Consider the following 22,961-nt stretch of genomic DNA (forward strand, 5'->3'; position numbering starts at 1 on the left):
TGGGAGAACAAAGATCACCTCCTAGGAATCACCAACATTCTTCCCAAACCCATAGAGCGAGGACTCGTACGTACCTTGAGGGGGAAATACGACAAACTGCTCTTAGAAGGAAAGAATAGAGCGTGAAGAAGCAAGTGTGACTTCGAGGCGATCCAGAACCCATAGCCGATCAACTCGAAGAGGAGAAAGTACTCAACGAGAAAATGATTTGGAAAGTATGGGAATAAGTAAGTCTGTGAGCCACTTAAAGATGGAGTCTATGACTAGGACGCGGTCTATGAGTAAGACGATATCTGCCAGCAATTACTCCCAACAAGATCTGCAAGAGCACTTGAATCGGAAGAAACCTGACCTTCGCCAACAGCTTGGTCCAAAGCAAGAGGATCCAATCCAATTGTAGATAAACAAGCTGGAGGACAAGTTCAGGAGATATCAAGTGGGGGAATTAGGGAAATCATCTGGATACGACTATGACGAGGAACTTGAGCCGTATCACCCAAATATTATGAATACCCATTTTCCTCCGGGATTCAAAAACCCGCATGTCTCGTCCTATGATGGAACCACAGACCCGGTCTCACATTTGAATAACTTTAACACGATAATGTGAGCGAGTAACGTGATGAAAAATTTACGCTATATTTTGTTCCCCACCTCGCTTATTGGAGCAGCGAGTAGCTGGTTTAACAAGTTCACTCGTCATTCAATAATTTCCTGGGAGCAACTGTCCAGGGATTTCAAGAAGAAATTTCAAGCCGCTAAGGATAGGCGACCCAAAGCGGCCTCGCTAACCAATATAAAGCAGCATCCTGACAAAACACTAAAGGCGTACTTAAGTCATTTTAGCACGGCTACTGATAGGGTTAGAAACTTGGATGACAGCACGCAACTTACAGCCCTTTAGGCAGGGATCTCCACTGATCCATTAACCGCCCAGGGTGAGTTATGGGATGATTTACAAGGACGTCCGGTAAGAAACATCACTGAGTTCAACGAGAGGGCTCAGGTGTTTGTCCAGAAGGAAGAAGCTCGAAAGGAAATGAACTTGTTAAAAACAAGCTCGGGAGGTAAACCCAGCAATGTTTCAACAGGGACTGCTTCCACGAGAATTGATAACTCAGGGGCTTCTGGTCTAATAAGAAAGGACAGAATTAAAGAACTGTCAAAGGATAAAAAGAAACAAAAGAAGCATGACAAATACATGCTAGTGTATAATATTTATACCGAGCTTAATGAAACTCGGGAAAATATTTAACTCACACATGAGCAGAAGGTAGCCTTTGGTAAACCCGAGCCTATGAGGAATTTGAGGAGCAAAAGAGATCCTAACAAATATTGTAAATTTCATAAAGATATTGGGCATACGACCGACGAATGTCGCCAATTGAAGGATGAGATAGAGAGTCTCATCGCTCGAGGCCATTTTAAACAGTATGTTAAAAGACAGGGCCAAGGATACAACCAGCCCTGTCAACCTAGAAACCCAAGCAACCAGTGGTTACAACCTATCCTTGTGGAAGGAGAAGACATCCTGGTTATTTTGGGAGGGCCGCATATTGTAGGGGAAAGCAATAAACGCTCAGAAGAGGTATGTGAAGGAGATAAAGAACGAGAAGAATGTGAAAACCGAGGAACCCCCCATTACGTTCACATAGCAAGACGAGAAGAATGTGAGATACCCTCACGTCGATCCACTGGTCATAACTATTCAACTCGCCAATAAGAGGATCAAGAGAGTGTTAATTGATAATGGGAGCTCGGTAAATATCATTTATAAGGAGACTCTAAAGAAAATGGAGCTAAAAAAGGCCAAGTTAAGGCCTTGTATGGTGAATCTTTGCAGATTCACTAGGGATAGCATCGCTAGCCTTGGCATAATTGAGCTCGCATTAACTTTAGGCGAGGCACCTTTAACTGCTACTGTTATGCAAGATCTCTTGGTTGTCGACTTGCCCTCGGCTTACAACATATTGTCGGGTCGTCCGGCACTATCGGACTAGGAGTAGTCAGTTCAATCAAGCACCTATCTTTGAAAGTTCCAAACACCAGAGGGCGTGGGAGCGGTGCGTGGCAACCAGATGCTGGCTCACGATTGTTATCGCATAGAGTTGCAACATAGAAAGGCCGGTCATCAGTTGATGACAATCTTGGTAGGAGAAAACGAGAAGAAAGAGGAAGATCTTGATCCCCGAGTTCAAGATGAAAGAAACCTGCTAAAACCAATTGAAGAACTGGAAGAGGTTATTCTCGACCCAAGAAATCCCACTAAATGCGTGTACATTGGGAAGAACCTGGGCGAGCAACTCAAATAGCAATTAATAAGCTTTTTGAAGGCGAACCAGGATCAATTCGCCTGGGGTCATGGTGATATGATAAGGATCGACCCTAAGATTATCCGCCATCACTTAACTGTTAATCCAAACTACCCGGCGAAGAGACAAAAAAAGAGGCCCTTGGATTCCGAGAGGCAAGGGGCACTAAAATAGGAAGTTGACAAGTTGTTAGTCAGCGATTTTATATGCGAGGTATTTTATCCCTTGTGGATAGCCAATCTTGTTCTCGTCCTGAAACCTAACGGAACTTGGAGAACTTGTATTGATTTCTCTGATCTGAATAACACATGCCCAAAAGACTGTTTTCCACTTCTCAAGATCGACCCGTTAGTGGATGAAACTGCTGGGCACGAGCTTATGTGGTTTATGGACACATATTCTGGATATAACCAGATAAAAATGTACGTCCCAGATCAAGAACATACAAGCTTTGTAACCAACATGGGACTCTATTATTATAAAGTCATGCCATTCAGACTAAAGAACTCTGGGGCAACGTATCAGCGACTAGTAAACGAAATGTTTGCAAGCCAAATAGGGTGAAACATGGAGGTTTACGTCGATGATATGTTTGTGAAATCAATAAAGAGTAGGGATCATACCTCAGACCTCATGGAATGCTTTAAAATATTAAAAAAGTATAACATGAAGCTAAACCCAAAAAAATGTTCCTTTGGAGTCTCCTCAGGAAAGTTTTTGGGATTCATAGTTAACGCGAGGGGTATTGACGCAAATTCTGAGAAAATCAAGGCATTAATAGATATGCCATCCCCGACAAAGCCTAAGGAAGTAAAGGCCCTGACAGGAAGAATGGCGGCACTTAACAGATTCATTTCGAAGTCAACTGATAAATGTGTGATGTTCTTCAACATATTGCGAGGCAACAAAAAGTTCGAGTGGACAAAAAAGTGAAAAGAGGCCATTCAGAGCATAAAAAGGCATCTCGCAACGCCTCCAGTTTTGGCAAAACCAATAACTAGAGAGACGTTATTTCTTTATTTAGCCATCTCGGAAGATGCGATTAGTGCAACTATAGTGCGAGAAGATGGCAAGCCCCAGCAACCTATTGACTACGTAAGTAAAAGGTTACTAGGGGCAGAATCTAGGTCTTCCCCTCTAGAAAAACTCGTGTTATGCCTAGTCCATGCGTCTCGCAAACTACGACCATACTTCTAGGCTCACCCCATAAAAGTGTTAACCGATCAGCCTTTGAGACAAGTTTTATCAAAACCAGATGCTTCTAGAAGATTGATTAAATGGTTGACTAAACTGAGACAGTTCGACATAACATACCATACTCGAACATCCATCATGGGTCAAGCTTTAGCTGACTTCTTGATAGAAGGTATAACTCCAGAAGAAATCCCACCTGATAAGCGAGATGCAGGAACTTGGAAATTATATGTGGATGGCGCATCCAACGAACAGGGTTTGGGTGCAGGGGGTGATATTAATATCACGCGAAGGCTTTAAGTTTCACTATGCTCTGAGATTCCAATTTGACGCATCAAATAACAAGGCTGAATATGAAGCCTTGATCGCTGGCTTAAAGATAGCAGAGGCCTTGAAAGTCAAAAATCTCATTTGTCATAGTGATTCGCAACTGATCGTGAACCAGGTCCTCGAGGAATATCAGGCCAAAGGCTTGAAAATGGCAAAGTATTTAGAGAAAGTTCGAAAGAACTTGGAAAGATTCAATTACTTTAAGATTGAACAAATTCCGAGAAAACAAAACTCCAACATCGATGCCTTAGCAAAGCTGGCCTAGCATAATGATCTGTATGAACTAAATCTGGTTTTGGTAGAAATGCTGAGCGAACCAACTATATGTGAAACTGAAGACGTCGAGATGATAGATAGCTCTCCAACATGGATGACACCTACTATCAACTATTTACTCAACAGGGAACTTCCAAATGATAAAAATGAGGCGCAAAAACTATTGTATACATTGCCTCTCTACACAATGATCGAAGAAAAACTCTATAGAAGAGGATTATTCAATGCCCATACTTCGGTGTGTTTCTCCTGCAGAAGCAAACGAAATCATTATAGAAATTCATGAAGGTTTTTGTGGGGATCATGCGAGTTGGCAAAGTCTGTCTAAAAAGATCATTAGGTAAGGATATTACTGGCCAACGATCAATAAGGACACACATGAGTTTGTCAAGAAATGTGATAAGTGTCAGAGGTTTTCACATATACCTCGTGTACCGCCAACAGAACTTAGAGTGATGATCTCTCCCTACCCATTTGCTATATGGGGGACTAACTTAATTTGGGCATTACCCACTGGGCGAGGAGGGGCTAAGTATGCAGTGGTAGCTGTCGATTTCTTCACTAAATGGACGGAGGCCGAGCCCCTCGTCTCCATAACCTGCAAGAAAGTCCTTGACTTTGTCGTCAAGAACGTTATCTGTAGGTTTAGAATTCCCATGAAGATAGTATCCGATAATGGAACCCAATTTGATGGCGACTTGTTCACTGAATTTTGCGAGAGGAATAAAATTATCAAAAGCTTCTCGTCAGTATCTAGGCCTCAGGAAAATGGACAAGTGGAAGCCGTTAATAAAACCCTAAAGGAGACTATCAAGAAGAAGTTAGACGCTGCCACAGATGGGTTAACGAGCTACCTCAGGTGCTCTGGGCCCATAGAACTACCGAGAAAACAGCCACGGGACACACTCCTTTCTTGCTAGCATTTGGCTTGGAAGCAATGCATCCTGTTGAAGTGAACATATCGACTCACAAAAGAGAGTTTTATAATCAAGAAGAAAACCAAGAAATTTTAAATTTGTCCTTGGATCTACTTGAGGAAAAACGAACTGAGTCGCAAATCACCAACACTGCTTACCAACACCGAGTCACAAGATACTTTAACAAAAGAGTCAAGAAAAGACTATTCAATGTTGGAGACTTGGTGTTAAGACGATTCTTTGGAAATACGAGAGATGCATCAGTAGGAGTGGTCAACCCGAACTGGGAGGGTCCATATGTCATTGAAGTAGTAGTTGGAGTTGGAGTCTATAAATTGGCTAGACTTGATGGCTCGCTAATAAAGAACTACTAGAACGTAGAACATTTGCGACCCCACTATCAATAAATAAATGATATAAGTCGCATTACTGATGTAAACTTTAAACTTCAGTTATGAATAAAGAGAATCATTTATATTAAGTAATTACAAACTTTCATTCTTTAAATTACTTAAGGGGCATTTATGTATGTCCAACCGGAATTCATCTGGAAATACATTGTATAATGCAAACCCGCCATTTCAATTTTTTATTAAATTCAAAGGTTCTCGACTAAACCTCTTTGGCGAAAGTGGACTCAAACCGTTATAACTCCCTGATCAAACCTTTTTGACGAGAAAGGGGTCGAATCGTTATAACACCTTGATCAAACTTTTTTGACAAAGAAGGGATCAAACAACTATAATTTTTGATTTATAACCTATCTGACGGGAGAGGAAAATCATAAGTTATAACTCGCGTATAAAACTGAATACTAACGGTTCTCGCGAGCTAGGAAAGTACTAAAAACGAGACATTACGACGCCTTGATAAAAAGTACTTGAACCTAGAATATGGATAGATAATATAACTATTCATACGAGCAAATTAAAAATATACAAAGTGATAAAATCCTTAAAGTATATTTAAGTTTGCTTAAGGCAGATTATAACTGCAATTCCAAAGCAGAATTGACAACCGCTCGAAAATCATAAAGTTTGGTAGATTACTAACTACTTAAACAAGAAGATTACGAGCAATGAGAAACCCAAAAGTACTGTATATTTGATCAAAATATAGTTGTTTACATTATGAATAAAAACGCAAGCAAATACAATTGTATTAAGTTTAAATAAAAATAGTACAAGGCATTTAAGATAAGAGAAACCTAAGACTGGTTACAAACTTATCTTTACAAAATTGCTACTAGGGGCAAACCATTAAGTCATTCTCACAAATAGAAGATGAGAGAGAAAGACCTACACATAGCTTGGAGAAAAACCGGCTACACATAGACGAGAAAGACCGTCTGCACGTAGAGAACCTTGATCTCTGCATAGACCCTATTCTCCTCATCATCAGATCCCATTTCCAGAAGCCGAGATCTGTTTTCCAGCCTCAGGAAATTTCTCAACACTAGAGAGAGGCTGACGTAAAGATCTCCTGACATAGGTTGGGGTCTTGGGTTAGTTGGATTCTCTGATATAAACCACGCCAACTTCCTTCCCAAATCCACCTGAAACCATGCCAATCTTCCACTGGAATTCTTCATCAGCCTAAGGAGGATCTTTGAGATCGCTCACAAGATCTATACCCTCTGGGATCACTTGTGAGGATCGGTCATGGTAGGCTACAGAGTTCCCCTGGTTTGGATTGGTCAGAAGCTCCTCAGCCCTAGAATCCATCGTTTCTAGCTCCGATTGAGGCTTGAAGTCTGTAGGAATAAATGGAAAATGGTTGGTGCATCTAGGTATTATGAATCTAGAAGGATAAAATTCTGAACTCAGAAGAGACATTTTGGCAGGAAGGAAGTAATCCATTCTGGAAATGGATTTCACTAAAGAGCCAGAAGGTTTGTGATAAATGACAAGCTTGGGTCCCCCTTTTATACACGAAGTTCAGCGACAAGAAAGCCAAAGATTGAGAAATCTAATGGCTGGGAATTGTGCAGAATATGAATAGACTATTCTTAATGATCTTTGAAACCATAGAACTTCCAGAATCAAAGGAGACGTCCTTTCCAAGAAAGGATTTTGGCAAAAATACCCTCCGTAATTATTAAAAAGCTCTTTTTACCAAAAAAGAACTTTTAAAGGGGCAATTGTTATACCAAAAATTCGGCTGGAGGACACATGTCAAGATAAAGGGAATGTGAATCGATGCAATATCTTTTTATGGAATAACTCATTAATGGCATAAATATCAAAATATATTTGTAACCCGCTGACTGAAAAATCAATGTACGAACTGGCACTTAATGTATTAACGGAAACCATATGTCGTTGAAGGAGAATCGCGAGGCACCAAAGAAAAGTAACACATACCTTAGCTTACAATAAGCAAACTAAGTGTAAAAGTCAGATCGGTTCGAAGAACAAAAATGCGAGATGACCATCTCGGTACGAGAAAACTTCCTATAGTTTCATCCAACTAACAGGAGCGAGGCTCATAACCCTGGAAAGTTAGAAGATTTCTGTATACCTGCGATTAACGTAAGACATATCTTGTCGACCTCGAAAAGAAGAATGGTTCCAGCTTGCCATTGGGATCACTACAATAATTTTTTTGTGGAGACATCTCTAGATTCAACAATTAAAGACGTGTTTAATACACGATATTCTTGACCTAGTAAAAGCGAGAAAATCACAGATTTGTAATTAACTGCCACTATGCAATTATAAATAGTGGCAAACAATCTCAAAAGAGTGAGTAAAAAACTCTTATGAAAGAGGCTTCAGAAAAAAGTACTCAGAAATCTGAATAAGATTGACTCGTGGACTATGCAGAATTTTAACTGCAAAACCACGTAAAAAACCCTGTGTTCATATATTATTTTTCTAGAGCTTTTATTTTTTCTGTGTTGAATTATTATCGTGAGGCTCAAATTTGGTTAACGAAAATCTGCGTTAACAGAATAAACCACAAATGAGACCAAATACACTTTTAACTCATTAACATAAATCATAAATTACGTTAATTTCATTCTTCCATTGCAATACATAATATGTAGTAAAGCGCACACACACCTGTATCACCTTGCCTGTCCAAGTGATCTACTTTCCAATTTTAAAAACAACATATTGAGAAGTGACTTGAAAATAGTATCCGGCTATTCCGTGAATCTTGTTCCTGAACAGAATCAATGCCTGCAACATTAGACAATATGTAAAAAATTAATAGTTCACAGCAACAAGTTTTCAAATAACTTGCCCAGCTAATCAGCAGCACTAACAAACCCATAACAAAAAACTCATAATTAACTTATTCATCATTCAAAAATTGATCAAATTAAGAAAGAATCGTCTGAAATATTTCCACTTTAAATCTACAAAGTTCCTTTAATCATGATGCATTAAGAACAAAATTGACATTTTAAGAGAAAATATAGTGCTATTAAATATTTTAAAACGGAAAAATTTCAAGAGCTTACTCTCTGTCTCCAAAGAGGAAGAAACTTAGGTGGCGTTTGGTTGGAGGTAATGAAATAGAATGGAATGGAAAGGAAATAATTTTCATTCTATTCTTTTGTTTGGTTGCATTTTAAAGTATTGGAATGACATTCTAATGGGATGCTCTTTCCACCATTTTGGTGGAATGGCTATTCCATTTTAAAAAGAAAGGAATGACCATTCCAATATAACAAGAAAAAAAATTTAATGATTTTTTTATCAATTTTTTTATGCATTTTAAATTTTATTCCATTCCATTCCTATTCCTATGCCCATTCCCATTCCTATTCATATATTTTCATTCCTCCCAACCAAACGCCTCCTTAGATTCATCCCCTATATCATCCAATCTATGCACAAGGTAGAATACAAAGATGAGAAAATTTAATTCATTTCACTTGAAAGTTAGATTTGTAACATGAGAAAAACAATAGAAATAATTTCAACAATATTGTTTTTTATTGAAATTTTGAAGAGATTGGATGGTTTTTTGCTAATTTATTAATCTAGTAAAAATAAAGCAAAAAATTTGAAACATAGAAATACTAAATTCATAACAGATCCTCTTCTCTTCTCTGCCCCAAGTGTGAGCTGAAAAGTGGAAACAAAATCTTATAAACAATCAAAGCAAGTTCATGGGGCAGTTGAAGAAACCACTATGTTTTGTAACTTGTCTTTTTTTGCTAGCCAAGGAATATGTTTATCATCAAAAGGTCCACTACATAAGATGAATGTAGAAACAAAGAATAGGCACATACATAGGGCCTACACAAAAATTTGTCTTTCTCTAGGATCCTTTATCGATAACTTTTTTTAAAATCTTTATCACTACAAGTTTTGTTGGGTTTTATGCCCTAAATAAAACTCTTTACAATCTGATTAGTTATCAATATAAGAAATTTGAAGTGATTGATGTTTGCATGAATTTTACATGCTAATGGTTTAATATGTTTAATATGTTTATTACATTCATACACACAAAATAAGTTAAATCCAGATCATATGTTTATTCACAATTACAGTATCGTCAACACAGTGGAATGTGATTGTGACCATATGAATCAAAAGTTTTGGTCCCTGTTTCATCAGTGTTATTGGATTTACACTAATGTGATAATCAGCGATGATGTGTACTTACACTTGGAGTAAGTGTTATGTTCTTTCCAGGACATTAGTAAAGTATACTAGTTTCGAATGTATGGAGTATACATTGGACTAGACCGATATTGCAACTAAGTTAAGATATTACAAACTTACCGTTATACATATCTTTTCAAGTAAATATCAGTAGTTGATCTTAAGATTAAAAGAATCTAAATCCTGATATGCTTGGGCTCAACTCAGGAGTGCTATTCATGTTCTTAGATTTATTAGTTAAGCCTACCTTTGGGTCAGGGTGATACGTATATTTTGGGAACATGATAGTATGATTGAGTGGGAGTGCTGAACATAAATATGGAATCTATAGCTTCTACTGGTGTATAGAAGTCAAGTGATGATTCCCTTCGAGCTTAGCAAATAGAAGTAAATGGATGAGCTCTTGTTTAACTGACTAATTATTAGATCACTAAACACCATTTACAGGTAGCTAAGTGTTTTAAGGGGCAAAATACATTGAGGGGTGAGAACGGTAAAGAAATCCCATCTCGATGTAGATCATCTATATAGAGGATCTTTAAATCACAATAAGATTATAACAATGGTTAAATGAGATAGTATATTGATATCGTGAAACATACAATATGCTCTATATAAGTCTGAGAGTGCAATTCTAAGTTCTAAGAGTGGATTCAACGAAGAATTAATAAGTAGAAATTTACTTGGTAAATTTGGTTCACTTATTCGAAGCTCAGCATATAGATCCATGGTCCCCATTCTAGTTGAGAACATTCTGCTTGTAAGACTCATTAATTGATTCGTGATTGATCAATTATAATTCTAAAGTTAGACTATGTCTAATTTTATGAATTTTCACTAAGCAGGGGTGAAATTGTAAAGAAAAGAGTTTCTAGGTTTATTTATTTATTAATGGACTTTTTATGTCTAATTAATAATTAAATTAAATGACAATATTATTTAATAATCTATTTTAGTTATTAAATAATTAGTTTTGGCATTTAAAAGGTTAGAATTGGAAAATTGGCGTTTTTGAGAAAATAGAGATAAAATTTGATAAAATTGCAAAATTAAGTGAGGCCCATTACTACACCATGGCCGACTGCTTTTTCAAATTAATATTTTCATTATTTTAATGCCAAATAATTCTAAACCTAAACCTAGTAGTTGCCTATAAATAGAAAGTGATGGCTCAGTCAAATTACACAAGTTTTCAATAGCCTTTCTGACAGAAATTTCTCTCTTCAGAAAACTGAGCCTTCCCCACTTTCTATACCTGGCCGAAATCATCATTCTCTTTTCTCCTTCATCTTTTTCGACCCTAGTGAAAGAGTAAGTGCCCACACACAGCAAACAGTAACTCAATCATAGATTGGAAGACTGTGAAGGATCAAAACTTGAAGAAGAAGGACATTCGGGCTCAGATCTTGATTATACTCTGCTACAGAAAGGATACAAGGGTTAGAGATCTGAGTGGAAGGAGACATTAATTTCGCTGCATCAATTTAAGGTTTTCTTAACTTTATATGTGTTTAATTTATCGTTTTAGAAAGTTCATATTTAGGATGTTTAAACAACATACTTGTGAGTAAATCTAAGATCCTGGTAAAATAAATTTCCAACAACTGGCCTCAGAGCCATGGTAATTGATTTACTTGCATGAAATTTGGACTTTAAAACGAATGTTTGTTTGCTTTTGGATGGTATCATGTTGTATTGAGTGTTATTTGATGATTGATTGATGTTTGTAAATTTTCGTGAAAAATAATTGCGATTTTGTTTCTGGAATTATTTTTATTGGATAGTATAGAAAAAATTAAGCAAGTTAGCCTTTTACAGAACTCAATTTCGATTTTATTTGAATTAGTTATGAATTTTTGAAGATTTGGAAAAATCGGGGTTGTGCTGAAATTTTCCTGCGATCGCGAAACTGTCCGTACAGTTCACAATTTTTTCGTTTTTCTTCGTTTTTTCATGCTTTTTCATGGAATTAACTTCTGATTTTTGGTATAGTTTTGTATATATACTATTACTATTCCTAATTCAATTCTAATTATAATTTTGAATTAATTTAATATTTTTTAAATTTAATTCAAGATATTAATGTAATTTGAATTTGAATAGAATTAGTATCTATCTTCTTGCTTAAAAATCTATTTTATTTTTAAATTTGATTATATCTTATCTTATTTTTAAATTTAAGGTCAGATTTTTATATATATTTTTTAAAAAAAATTAAATTTTTTTTTAAGATATTTTGAGCTTATTTAAATTTAAAATAAGATATTTATAATCATGTAATTTTAAATAGATGTAAGATATTTTGCTAACTTTTAAATTTTGTTATTTTATTTATTTAAATTAAATTTAAAATCTGATAAGATATTTCATTTATCTTTTCTAATTTTTATTTAATTTTTATTTATAAAATAACATTTAATTTTTAAAAGTAGTTAGTAAATTTTGAAATGATATTTAGGTTGGTTGAAACCTAATTTTTCAAAATAGTAGGTTTAATTTTAAATATATTTTTTTAAATAATCTCGAAATTAATTTTTTTTTTTATTTTCGAAATAAATATTTTTTTTTTATTTATTTTTGAAAATTAAATTAATTTTTTTTATTTATTTAATTATTTATTTTTTCGAAATTATTTATTTAAAATTAAATAAATCCTACTTCCAACTATCCAGCTAACCTTGTTGCAGGAGTATGTGGTTTTAGCTTGTATGTAAGTTTTCAAAACCTATTATTACTTGATTGCAAATAGCCATGGTTACTTTTTGCCAGATCTAATGATCTGATGGCTCCCTTGGTCAAGTTAATAATTTGTAACAGGTAAATTTTTACAATCTTCTTTCATCTGTGTATGACCTAGCAACATGATAGGATCCATCCAAAGTGTGTACCTGTGTGAGCCTATGTGTTTATTTTATAATATAGATGCATATAGGTTGTTGCTAAATAAAATGTCACACCATGATAGATTTTATTTAGGTCCATTTAGTTATTGGACCTATTCAATTAATAACAGTTATTCATTTTAAGGTTAAATTCCTCTCTTTTGGGCCTTGTGTGAGAGTTGGGAGCCATAGAAGTGGGTACGACATACTGAACCCAGCACCCCCTCACATGAACTACCCCAATTGTGAAGGCCCATTTGCCTGATTTGAATAACTGTACTAGGTTAATTATATTAGTTTGACCTAATAAAATTGAATTAGCAACATAATTAACTTTTAAAATATATGAAAATTTATTTTCATTTTAATATTTTAAAGTTAATTTTAAGAAAAACACTTTTAGTTTAGATATTATTTCTAGACAAACTATTTGTATTTTTCTTGTATTTAATTAAATATAGAATTTTAACTAACTAAGATTCTTTCTGGAGCTTATTTAATTAAATATTCCTATTTAAGTTATAAATTAGTTGTATCAACTAATTTTTCTTATCTAACTTAAATTTGAATATTTGATTTAAATTTTAAATCAAGTTGAGGAATCCTAGGCATTAGTTATTAAAGATTCTTAAGATATTTTTTAAGTTAATATCTTTTCAAATATTAACTTAAAATGGTATATTTTAGATATTTTTTGGTTAATATCTTTTCAAATATTAACTTTAAAAAGATATCTTCAAATTAAGTGGTTACGACTTAATTTTTGATATTTAATTAAATCTAAATTTGAAATTATTTAAGTTTTAGATTTTTTCTATCTAACTTAAATTAGATATTTTTCAAATTTTTGAAAAGATACTTAGTCAAATAAGATATTTTCTAGATAGTAATTTCTAGACTACTTATTATTTCTAATATTTAAATAGGAAAAATAATATACTTTGTGAAATTAATTATTTAAATAATTAATTTTGGTACAATTTTATTAAGTATATTTTTCCTAGTATTAAATAGAAATTAATAATTAAGCATTCTCTACACTTAACTATTATTTCTTGAATTTAATACATTTAATTAACTTGAAGAATCTAAATATCTAAGTTGATTTTCATCATGATACTTAAATATTTATTGATTTTTCACGACACTTAATTAATGTAAGGTTTTCTTAACTTTATATGTGTTTAATTTATCGTTTTAGAAAGTTCATATTAAGGATGTTTAAACAACATACTTGTGAGTAGATCTAAGATCCTGGTAAAATAAATTTCCAACAAGTTTACCTTAGCCATGGCTTGCAACAGATGAATTCTGCGAAACTCTGTCAACCAGAATGGTGACCTTGCCATTGGAGAGAACAATGGAATTAGAATAGAGAGTCTAAAAAATAACTATGAATACAAACCTCTCATCAGATAAAAGCATGGGGTTTAGAGTAATTAATAATAGACAAACATCTAGCTTGAAATAATTCGTTGAAACACATGTCGAAAAAGAAAACAAAAATGTAGGTCCAAAAAAGCCCTCGAATTTTGATTGAAAGGAATAACCCATTTTCGTAAACACATAAATGCTATTTTGGAATGCTAACGACAAACATAAGGATTGTTTGTATTTTACTTTGCTTTTGGTGTTGGGTTTTATGCCCTAAATAAAACTCATTTCAATATAATCAGATTTACTTATTAATATAGATCAGAAATAACATTTAATGTTGCATGGTTCACATGATTTATTTCATGATTATATGTACATAATGTATAAATTCATCTGAAATCCTTTTCACATACTTGATCCTGTTTATTGTGTCGTCAACACATTGGAAAGTAAACATGACTATGTGAATAAAGTTTCCTAGATTTATCAGACATAGGGTTTTACTGATATGATAATCTACAACAAGAGTTTACTTGTATTTGGAGAAATACTATGTTCTTTCCAGAGCATTGGTTAAAGTAAAGCTCAGGTTGGATGCATGGAGTATGCATCGGAAGGGACCGATATTGAACTTTGACTTAGATTTATTAAACTTACCGTAATATCTATTCAAGTCAATATCGCCTAGTTGATCCTAGATCAAATGATCTTAATCCTGATATGATTAGGCTCAATCTTGAAAGGCTATTCGTGTTCTTTGATTTGTTAGTTAAGCCTACTTTTAGGTCAGGGTGATACGTACATTTTGGGAACACGGTAGTGCAATTGAGTGGGAGCGCTATCATAAACATGGAATCTATAGCTTCTATCTGGCGAATAGTAAGCAAAGGATGATCTCCTTCGAGCTTGACCAAACGAACATAAATGGTGGAGTACTCATTTCACATTAGCTGAAATATCATTTATACGGGGTCAAGTGTTTTAAGGAATAAATACATTGTAGGGTGTAACGGTAATTTAATCCCTTTACAGTGTAGATCATTCATATAGAGGATCATTGATCACATTAGGATTATAACAATGGATAACTAATGATGTGTCTATATGGTGGAACATATAGAGCATTCTATATACTGAGAGTGCAATTCTGAGTTCTATGCGTGGATTCAACGAAGAATTAATAAGTTAGTGAATTTTAGTGCTAAATTCTTGATCTACTTATTGGAAGCTCGGTTATATAGACCCATGGTCCCCCCACTAGTTGAGATAATATTGCTTGTAAGACTCATGTAATTGGTTTTGATTAATCAATTATAATTCACAAATTAGACTATGTCTATTTGTGAAATTTTCACTAAGTAAGGGCGAAATTGTAAAGAAAGAGTTTATAGGGGCATATTTGTTAATTATGATACTTTGTATGGTTCAATTAATAAATATGATAAATGACAATATTATTTAATAATTATTTATAGTTATTAAATAGTTAGAATTGGCATTTAAATGATTGAATTAGGAAATTGGCATTTTTGAGAAAATCAGATACAAAAGGTGTTAAAATTGCAAAATTGCAAAGCCCAAGGCCCAATCCATTAAGTGTATGGTCGGCCACCTTTGTAGCTTTTTTAAATGATTTTTTTCATTATTTTAATGCCATATAATTCAAATCAAACCCTAGAGGAATGCTATAAATAGATAGTGAAGGCTTCAGGAAAATAACACACTTTCTGAATCAGAAAAACCTGAGCCTCCACTCTCTTCTCTAGCCGCCACTCTCTCTCTCTTTTCTTCCTCAATATTTCGAACCTCTCTTAGTGATTAGAGTAGTGCCCACACACATCAAGTGATACCTCAATCATAGTGAGGAAGATCGTGAAGAAAGATCATCAGCAAAGGAGTTTCAGCATCAAAGATTCAGAGAAAGAGATCCAGGTTCAGATATTGATAATGCTCTGCTACAGAAAGGAATCAAGGGCTAGATATCTGAACGGAAGGAGTCATATTATTCCGCTGCACCCAATGTAAGGTTTCTTAAACTTTATATGTGTTTAATTTATCGTTTTAGAAAGTTCATATTTAGGATGTTAATAAACATACTTGTGAGTAGATCTAAGATCCTGGTAAAATAAATTTCCAACAACTGGCCTCAGAGCCATGGTAATTGATTTACTTGCAAGAAATTTGGACTTTAAAACGATTGTTTGTATGTTTTTTGGATGGTATCATGTTGTATTGAGTGTTATTTGATGATTGATTGATGATTGTGAAATTTTCGTGAAAAATAATTGTTATTTCGGTTCTGGCATTATTTTTATTGGATAGTATGGAAAAAATTAAGCAAGTTAGCCTTTTACAGAACTCAATTTGGATTTTATTTGAATTAGTTATGATTTTTTGAAGATTTGACAAAATCGGGGGAAATTTGTCTTGATAGTTTCCTGCGATCGCAGAACTGTCCGTACAGTTTCGGATTTTTTCCTTTTTCTTCAATTTTTCATACTTTTTCATGGAATTAACTTCCAATTTTTTGTATGATTTTGTATATATACTATTACTATTCCTAATTCAATTCTAATTATCATTTTGAATTAATTTAATTTTTTTAAATTAATTCAAGATATTAGTGTAATTTGAATACGAATAGAATTAGTATTTATCTTTTTGCTTAAAAATCTATCTTATTTTTAAATTTGATTATATTTTTTTTAAATTTAAGGTCAGATATTTTAAGATATTTATAATATCTTTTAAAGATATTTATAATATCTTTTAAGATATTTTAAAAATATCTTATCTTTTAAGATTTTTTAATTAAATCTTTTTAGATATTTTGACCATATTTAAATTTAAAATAAGATATTTATAATCATGTAACTTTAAATAGATATAAGATATTTTGCTAATTTTTTAAATTTTGTTATTTTATTTATTTAAATTACATTTAAAAATTTGAAAAAGATATTTATTTATCTTTTCTAATTTTTTATTTAATTTTTATTTATAAAATAACATTTAAAATTTAAAAGTAGTTAGCAAATTTTTGAAATGATATTTAGGTTGGTTGAAACCTAATTTTTTCAAAAATTGTAGGTTTAATTTTAAATTTTTTTTAATTTCGATTTTTTTTTAAATTTTTTAAAAATTTTCGAAATTTTTTATTTTTTTTATTTATTTAATTAATTATTTTCGAAATTAAATATTTATTTAAAATTAAATAAATCCTACATCCAACTATCCAGCTAACCTTGTTGCAGGAGTATGTGTTTTAGCTTATGTGTAAGTTTTTAAAACCTATTATTACTTGATTGCAAATAGCCATGGTTACTTTTTGCCAGATTTAATGATCTGATGGCTCCCTTGGTCAAGATAATAATTTGTAACAGGTATATTTACAATCTTCTTTCATCTGTGTATGACCTAGCAACATGATAGGACCCATCCAAAGTGTGCCTGTGTGAGCCTATGTGTTTAATTTGATTATAGATACATATAGGTTGTTGTTGCTAAAATAAATTATCATAGTTCTTGATAGAATTTATTTAGGCCCATTTAGTTATTGGGCTTATTCAATTAATAACAGTTGTTCTTATTAAGGTTAAATTCCTCTCTTTTGGGCCTTGTGTGAGAGTTGGGAGCCATAGAAGTGGGTACGACATACTGAACCCAGCACCCCCTCACACAAACCACCCCAATTGTGAAGGCCCATTTGCCTGATTTGAATGACTGTACTAGGTTAATTACACTAGTTTAACCTAATAAAAATTGATTAGCAACATAATTAATTTCATTTATTTTGAAATTAATTTAAGAAAAACATAGTTTAAAGAATTTTTTTTATTCTAAGCTAAACTGTGTGTATTTTCTTGTATTTAATTAAATATAGAATTATAACCATCTAGATTCTTTCTGGAACTTAATTTAAATTTTTCATTAAATATTCCTATTTAAGTTGATATTTAGTTATCTTTAACTAACCAACTTAAATCTGAATATCTTTTGAATTCAAAATTTCAAAATTAAGTTGAGGAATTTTAGGCATTGGTTATTAAGATTCTTTAGATATTTTTTAAGTTAATATCTTTTCGAATATTAACTTAAAATGGAATATTTTCAAATTAAGTGGTTACAACTTAATTTTTGATATTTAATTAAATTTAAATTTGAAAAATATTTAAGTTCTAGATTTTTTTCTAATACAACTTAAATTAGATATTTTTTCAAATTTTGTGGAAAAGATACTTAGTCAAATAAGATATTTTCTAGATAGTTATTTCTAGACTACTTATTATTTCTAATATTAAATAGGAAAATATTATACATTGTGAAATTAATTATTTAAATAATTAATTTTGGTACAATTTATTTTAAGTATATTTTTTCCTAGTATTAAACTAGAGATTAATAATTAAGCCTTCTCTACACTTAATTATTTATTTCTTAAATTTAATACATTTAATTAATTTGAAAATTAAATATCTAAGTTGATTTTTATCATCATACTTAAATATTTCTTTTTCATGACATTTAATTAAATAGAAAATTATTTTTAGTTGAAATTTATTTTTTTCAACTAAATTTAAATAATTTTCAAAATATATTTTTTCTTTATTTTATTAATCAATTTTCGAAATTGCATTTCTTAAATGCTAGAATTTCGAATTTTATCTTGAAAAATAGATTAAGTTGTAAATTAATTATTTTAATTAATTCTTGGATCAACTTAAATCAATGATTTTTTCATTTATTGATTAATTTAAAATAAATTGAATTAAAGTATATTATTAGAAATAGAATTAATTAGTCAAAGGAAAATCTAGATAGGTGATATTTTTGCTTGAAGTATTTTTCTAGTGTATTTAATTAAATAGAAAATTAATATTTAAGTTGATTTTCATCATCATACTTAAATATTTGTAATTTTTCTTATATATTTAATTAAATAGGAAAATTATATTTTTTGTTGTAAATTAATTTTATTAATTAATTTTGGGCCAACATTAAATTAGAATAATTTTTCCAGGATTTATTTTTTATTTTAATATGCATTTTTCGAAAATTGTATTCTTATATACTTTAATTTTTCGAAATGCAATATATATTTATAGAAAATTAAATTTGAGTTGTAAATTAATTTAAATTAATTTTGTAACAACTTAAATATTTTTTCTAAATATTTATTGGAAATTATTACTAAGATGGAAATAATTCATATTATTTTCATATCCATCTAAGTAAAATTTATAAATATTAAATTAAAATTTATATTTAGAATTTTTCATTCTAAATTGGAAATTTTAAATAAATAAATATATATTTAAAATAAATAGAATAAATAAAGAGAATAAAAGAAAATACAACTCTTTTTAAATAATGAGCTTTATTATCAAGAGACATTCGATCTCCATTGTGGGTTTTACACCGCGTTTGTTTTAGTGAGTAATCCTCCCTAATGGAGGAACGTTCATTAGCAATTTCGCACCGTTTAACCTCGCATGATAAGTAGTTTGTAAGTGTTTTGTATGGTATGGATCACCCTAATGGTGGCGACCATACTTGACTTGCAAATTATGAAACAATGGTGGAAGCTCATAAGATAGAATTGCCTTGACTCTCGCCTAAACGGGACAACGCTGAATTCCAATCTTGATCGAATAAAAGGTTGCTAGAATGTTTAACATTTTAGACGAGCTGACAACTCTATTCAATGAATGGTAGCTTTGACTCTCGCCTAAACGGGACACTGATATCGCCTTGTTGAAAACCTTGGAAATTATTTAGGATTGTAAGTTTTAGTATTTTCACTTGTCATTCCTACTTACTATATGTTTATAATTTCTGAATTGTGTATGAATTTATATTGAACCATGTTATTTTCTGTTATTAAGTTGTAGTTTAATTTCGAATCTTCATTGTTGGTCTAACTTGGCTTGTTTATCTAATGAGATAAATCCCTAGTGGATTTTCACCATTAGACATACATAATAGTGTTAGATCTCGAAAGATAAATATTGTATATGCGACATCTAGCTGTTCATCAATTGATGACACCTTAGACTAGTATTTTTACGATATGAAACAAGAAGATTGTATAAATAAGATTACTTTGACTTTCGCTAATCGAAGCATCGTTGGATTCTTATTTTAAACGAAATTATCCTAATTCCTCTTAGCTTATTCATTTCGAATTAGCTTTAAAAACATATCATTGGACGAATGGTCTATAAATCATTTCATGTCATTTTATATGACGCATATGATTATAATCCCGAAATTCTATTCCCAATTGATATAAATCCTCAATCTTAGAAATTTCCTACTTGTATGGGCAAATCTACTTAGAGTTTGTATTAGTAGTCGTCCAAGATAGAATTACTCATTATATTTGGTATAAATTTAAGTCTTTGACTTTAATTTTAGATTCCAAATAGAAATTTTCTTAAATTTCTAATTCCGTAATACAATACGCTTACACTTTCTCAAGTGTTTAATATCCATCTTTTATTAATGGATTAAAATGTATGGAATGTGAGTTAGGTATTCTGTGACCAGGATCCACTTGAAGTATTCTAAGAACTCTTTGATGTAACTAAACCTATGTCATCATAGACACTACCACATTTTCTTAATCTATGGCATTTGTATCTTGTTCATAGTGGTTTTGACAAGATCAATCTCTGCAAAGAGTTAATATGCCTATATCCACTGAAAGTAGTTCATCTCATTCGCAGATGGATGTACATTCAGGGGTGGATATGAGTTTTTCGTTGTATTCTTAAAACGATAACTCTAGATTATACCTTATGCAAAGAAATTTGAAATGTTTGAAAAATTTCATCAATTTCTAGCAATGGTTAAACACCATTAAGGTATGTGGTTAAAGATCTTGCGAACTGATAGGGGTGGAGAAATAGTTAGTAGATATGCAGTTCAAAGATCATTAAATTGATTTTTGAATTATATCCAAACTTACCTCCCCAGAAATTTCGAGTTGCATGTTGATGATTAGTTACTAGTCGTTGCCTAAATCCTTCTATGGTAATACAATTTCAGAATGATGTAATGGTTGTATACTTAATGTAAATCATTACTAGATTCATGGATGACCTAATCAAAATCTTAAGAAAAGCTAGAACTGTTAACCATGGTTTCTTAGCTATTCTAAGTGATTAGGGGTGGACCATCCCATTGTCAATAGATAAGAAAGTGTTTGTTCAAACAAATACTACTTTTCTAAGAAAATGACTAAGTCTGAAAAACAAGTAGCAAATAAAGGAGATATTTAATTCTTGATTCCAAAAGTGTTCTATCATCTTATATGACATATGATGATCCCACTGCCTCTGTTGTCTTGTCACAACCAAAGAGGTTAATACCATTTAGTTTTCTTCGACATAATTCGCGGTACCTTGTCGTAGTGGGAGAGTTTCTAGGAACTCACCTTCTTATGACTTGGGAGACACTAGTGATTAAAATCCATTGTGAGTTTAAACAAGTAATGGATTGTCAAGATAAGAAACTAAGAAGAAAGCCAATAGAACTATGGTTTAATCCATTCACATGGAGTAACCTAAAGTTTTCTATTACAAGGACATAAAAGGAAATTTTCGTTTATAAGTCCATTCAATGGACTTAACAAAACTTCCTCGTTCCTAGTATTATAGGTTTGAGTTTATCTAAACCTATGGCTTGTGGTATACCTGGTAATTACTTACTCTAATGCAAGCAACTTACTTTAGTAAGATGCTGAAGCATTTTCTTTCTAATGGCAATCTATAGAAGCTTCACAACTTCTTAGGCATAGATTTTATTTATCTAAGGAAAAGTCTCAACTATTCCAGAAAAGATAAAGCCATGGAAAAATTTCTTATATCAACAGTGAGAGGTCTTAGATATGCTTTTGTATGCCTTAGACCAGACACTGCTTGTTGAGTGGGAGTAATGAGTAGGTATCGGATTAATCCGGAGAAGAACATTGGAAGACAATCAAGTAAATCTTAAGATAAAGAAGAGGAACTATATGTTAGTCTATAAGGGTGTGTTTAAAACTCTTAGACTACACCATATCGATTTCGAAATTTGCCTATGTGCTAGTAAATCTTTACGATAAGATGGTGGTTACTTCCGGGGGTGGAATAGTGATTTTGGAGAAGTGTAAAAACCTATCCTGAAGTCTCTAGGTCTACCGTAAAGGGACCGAATGTTAAAGCTGCAGGAAAGTTACTTATTCGGTCTAAGGAAAGTTCTATACATCTTTGGCACCATTCCAAATTGCCTTAAACTACTAGTGTTAATTTCTTTGATTAACCAAAAGTAGTTGCCAAAGGTATAGAATCCGGTATCCCAAGAGAGTAGACATATAGAGAGGAATTTCACATTATCAATGATTTTGTGATTAAAGGAAGAGTAATGGTGGAGAAAAGGTTGTGGTTAATTCAACCTTTCAGATCCTATTACGAGGAGTTTACTAGTACTACACTTGATTTGTATATCAAGGTGTTGAGATTATTTGAAACGCACTTTTTGTTTTATATTAGTGCAAGTGGGAGTTTGTTGGGTTTTATGCCCTAAATAAAACTCATTTCAATATAATCGTATTTACTTATTAATATAGATCGAAATAACATTTAATGTTGCATGGTTCACATGATTTATTTCATGATTATATGTACATAATGTATAAATTCATCCGAAATCCTTTTCACATACTTGATCCCGTTTATTGTGTCGTCAACACATTGGAAAGTAAACATGACTATGTGAATAAAGTTTCCTAGATTTATCGGACATAGGGTTTTACCGATATGATAATCTACAACAAGAGTTTACTTGTATTTGGAGAAATACTATGTTCTTTCCGCAGCATTGGTTAAAGTAAAGCTCGGTGTTGGATGCATGGAGTATGCATCGGAAGGGACCGATATTGAACTTTGACTTAGATTTATTAAACTTACCGTAATATCTATTCAAGTCAATATCGCCTAGTTGATCCTAGATCAAATGATCTTAATCCTGATATGATTAGGCTCAATCTTGAAAGGCTATTCGTGT

This window comes from Cannabis sativa, chromosome 3 (genome assembly GCF_029168945.1).
Source record: "Cannabis sativa cultivar Pink pepper isolate KNU-18-1 chromosome 3, ASM2916894v1, whole genome shotgun sequence".
NCBI classification, from domain to species: Eukaryota; Viridiplantae; Streptophyta; class Magnoliopsida; order Rosales; family Cannabaceae; genus Cannabis; species Cannabis sativa.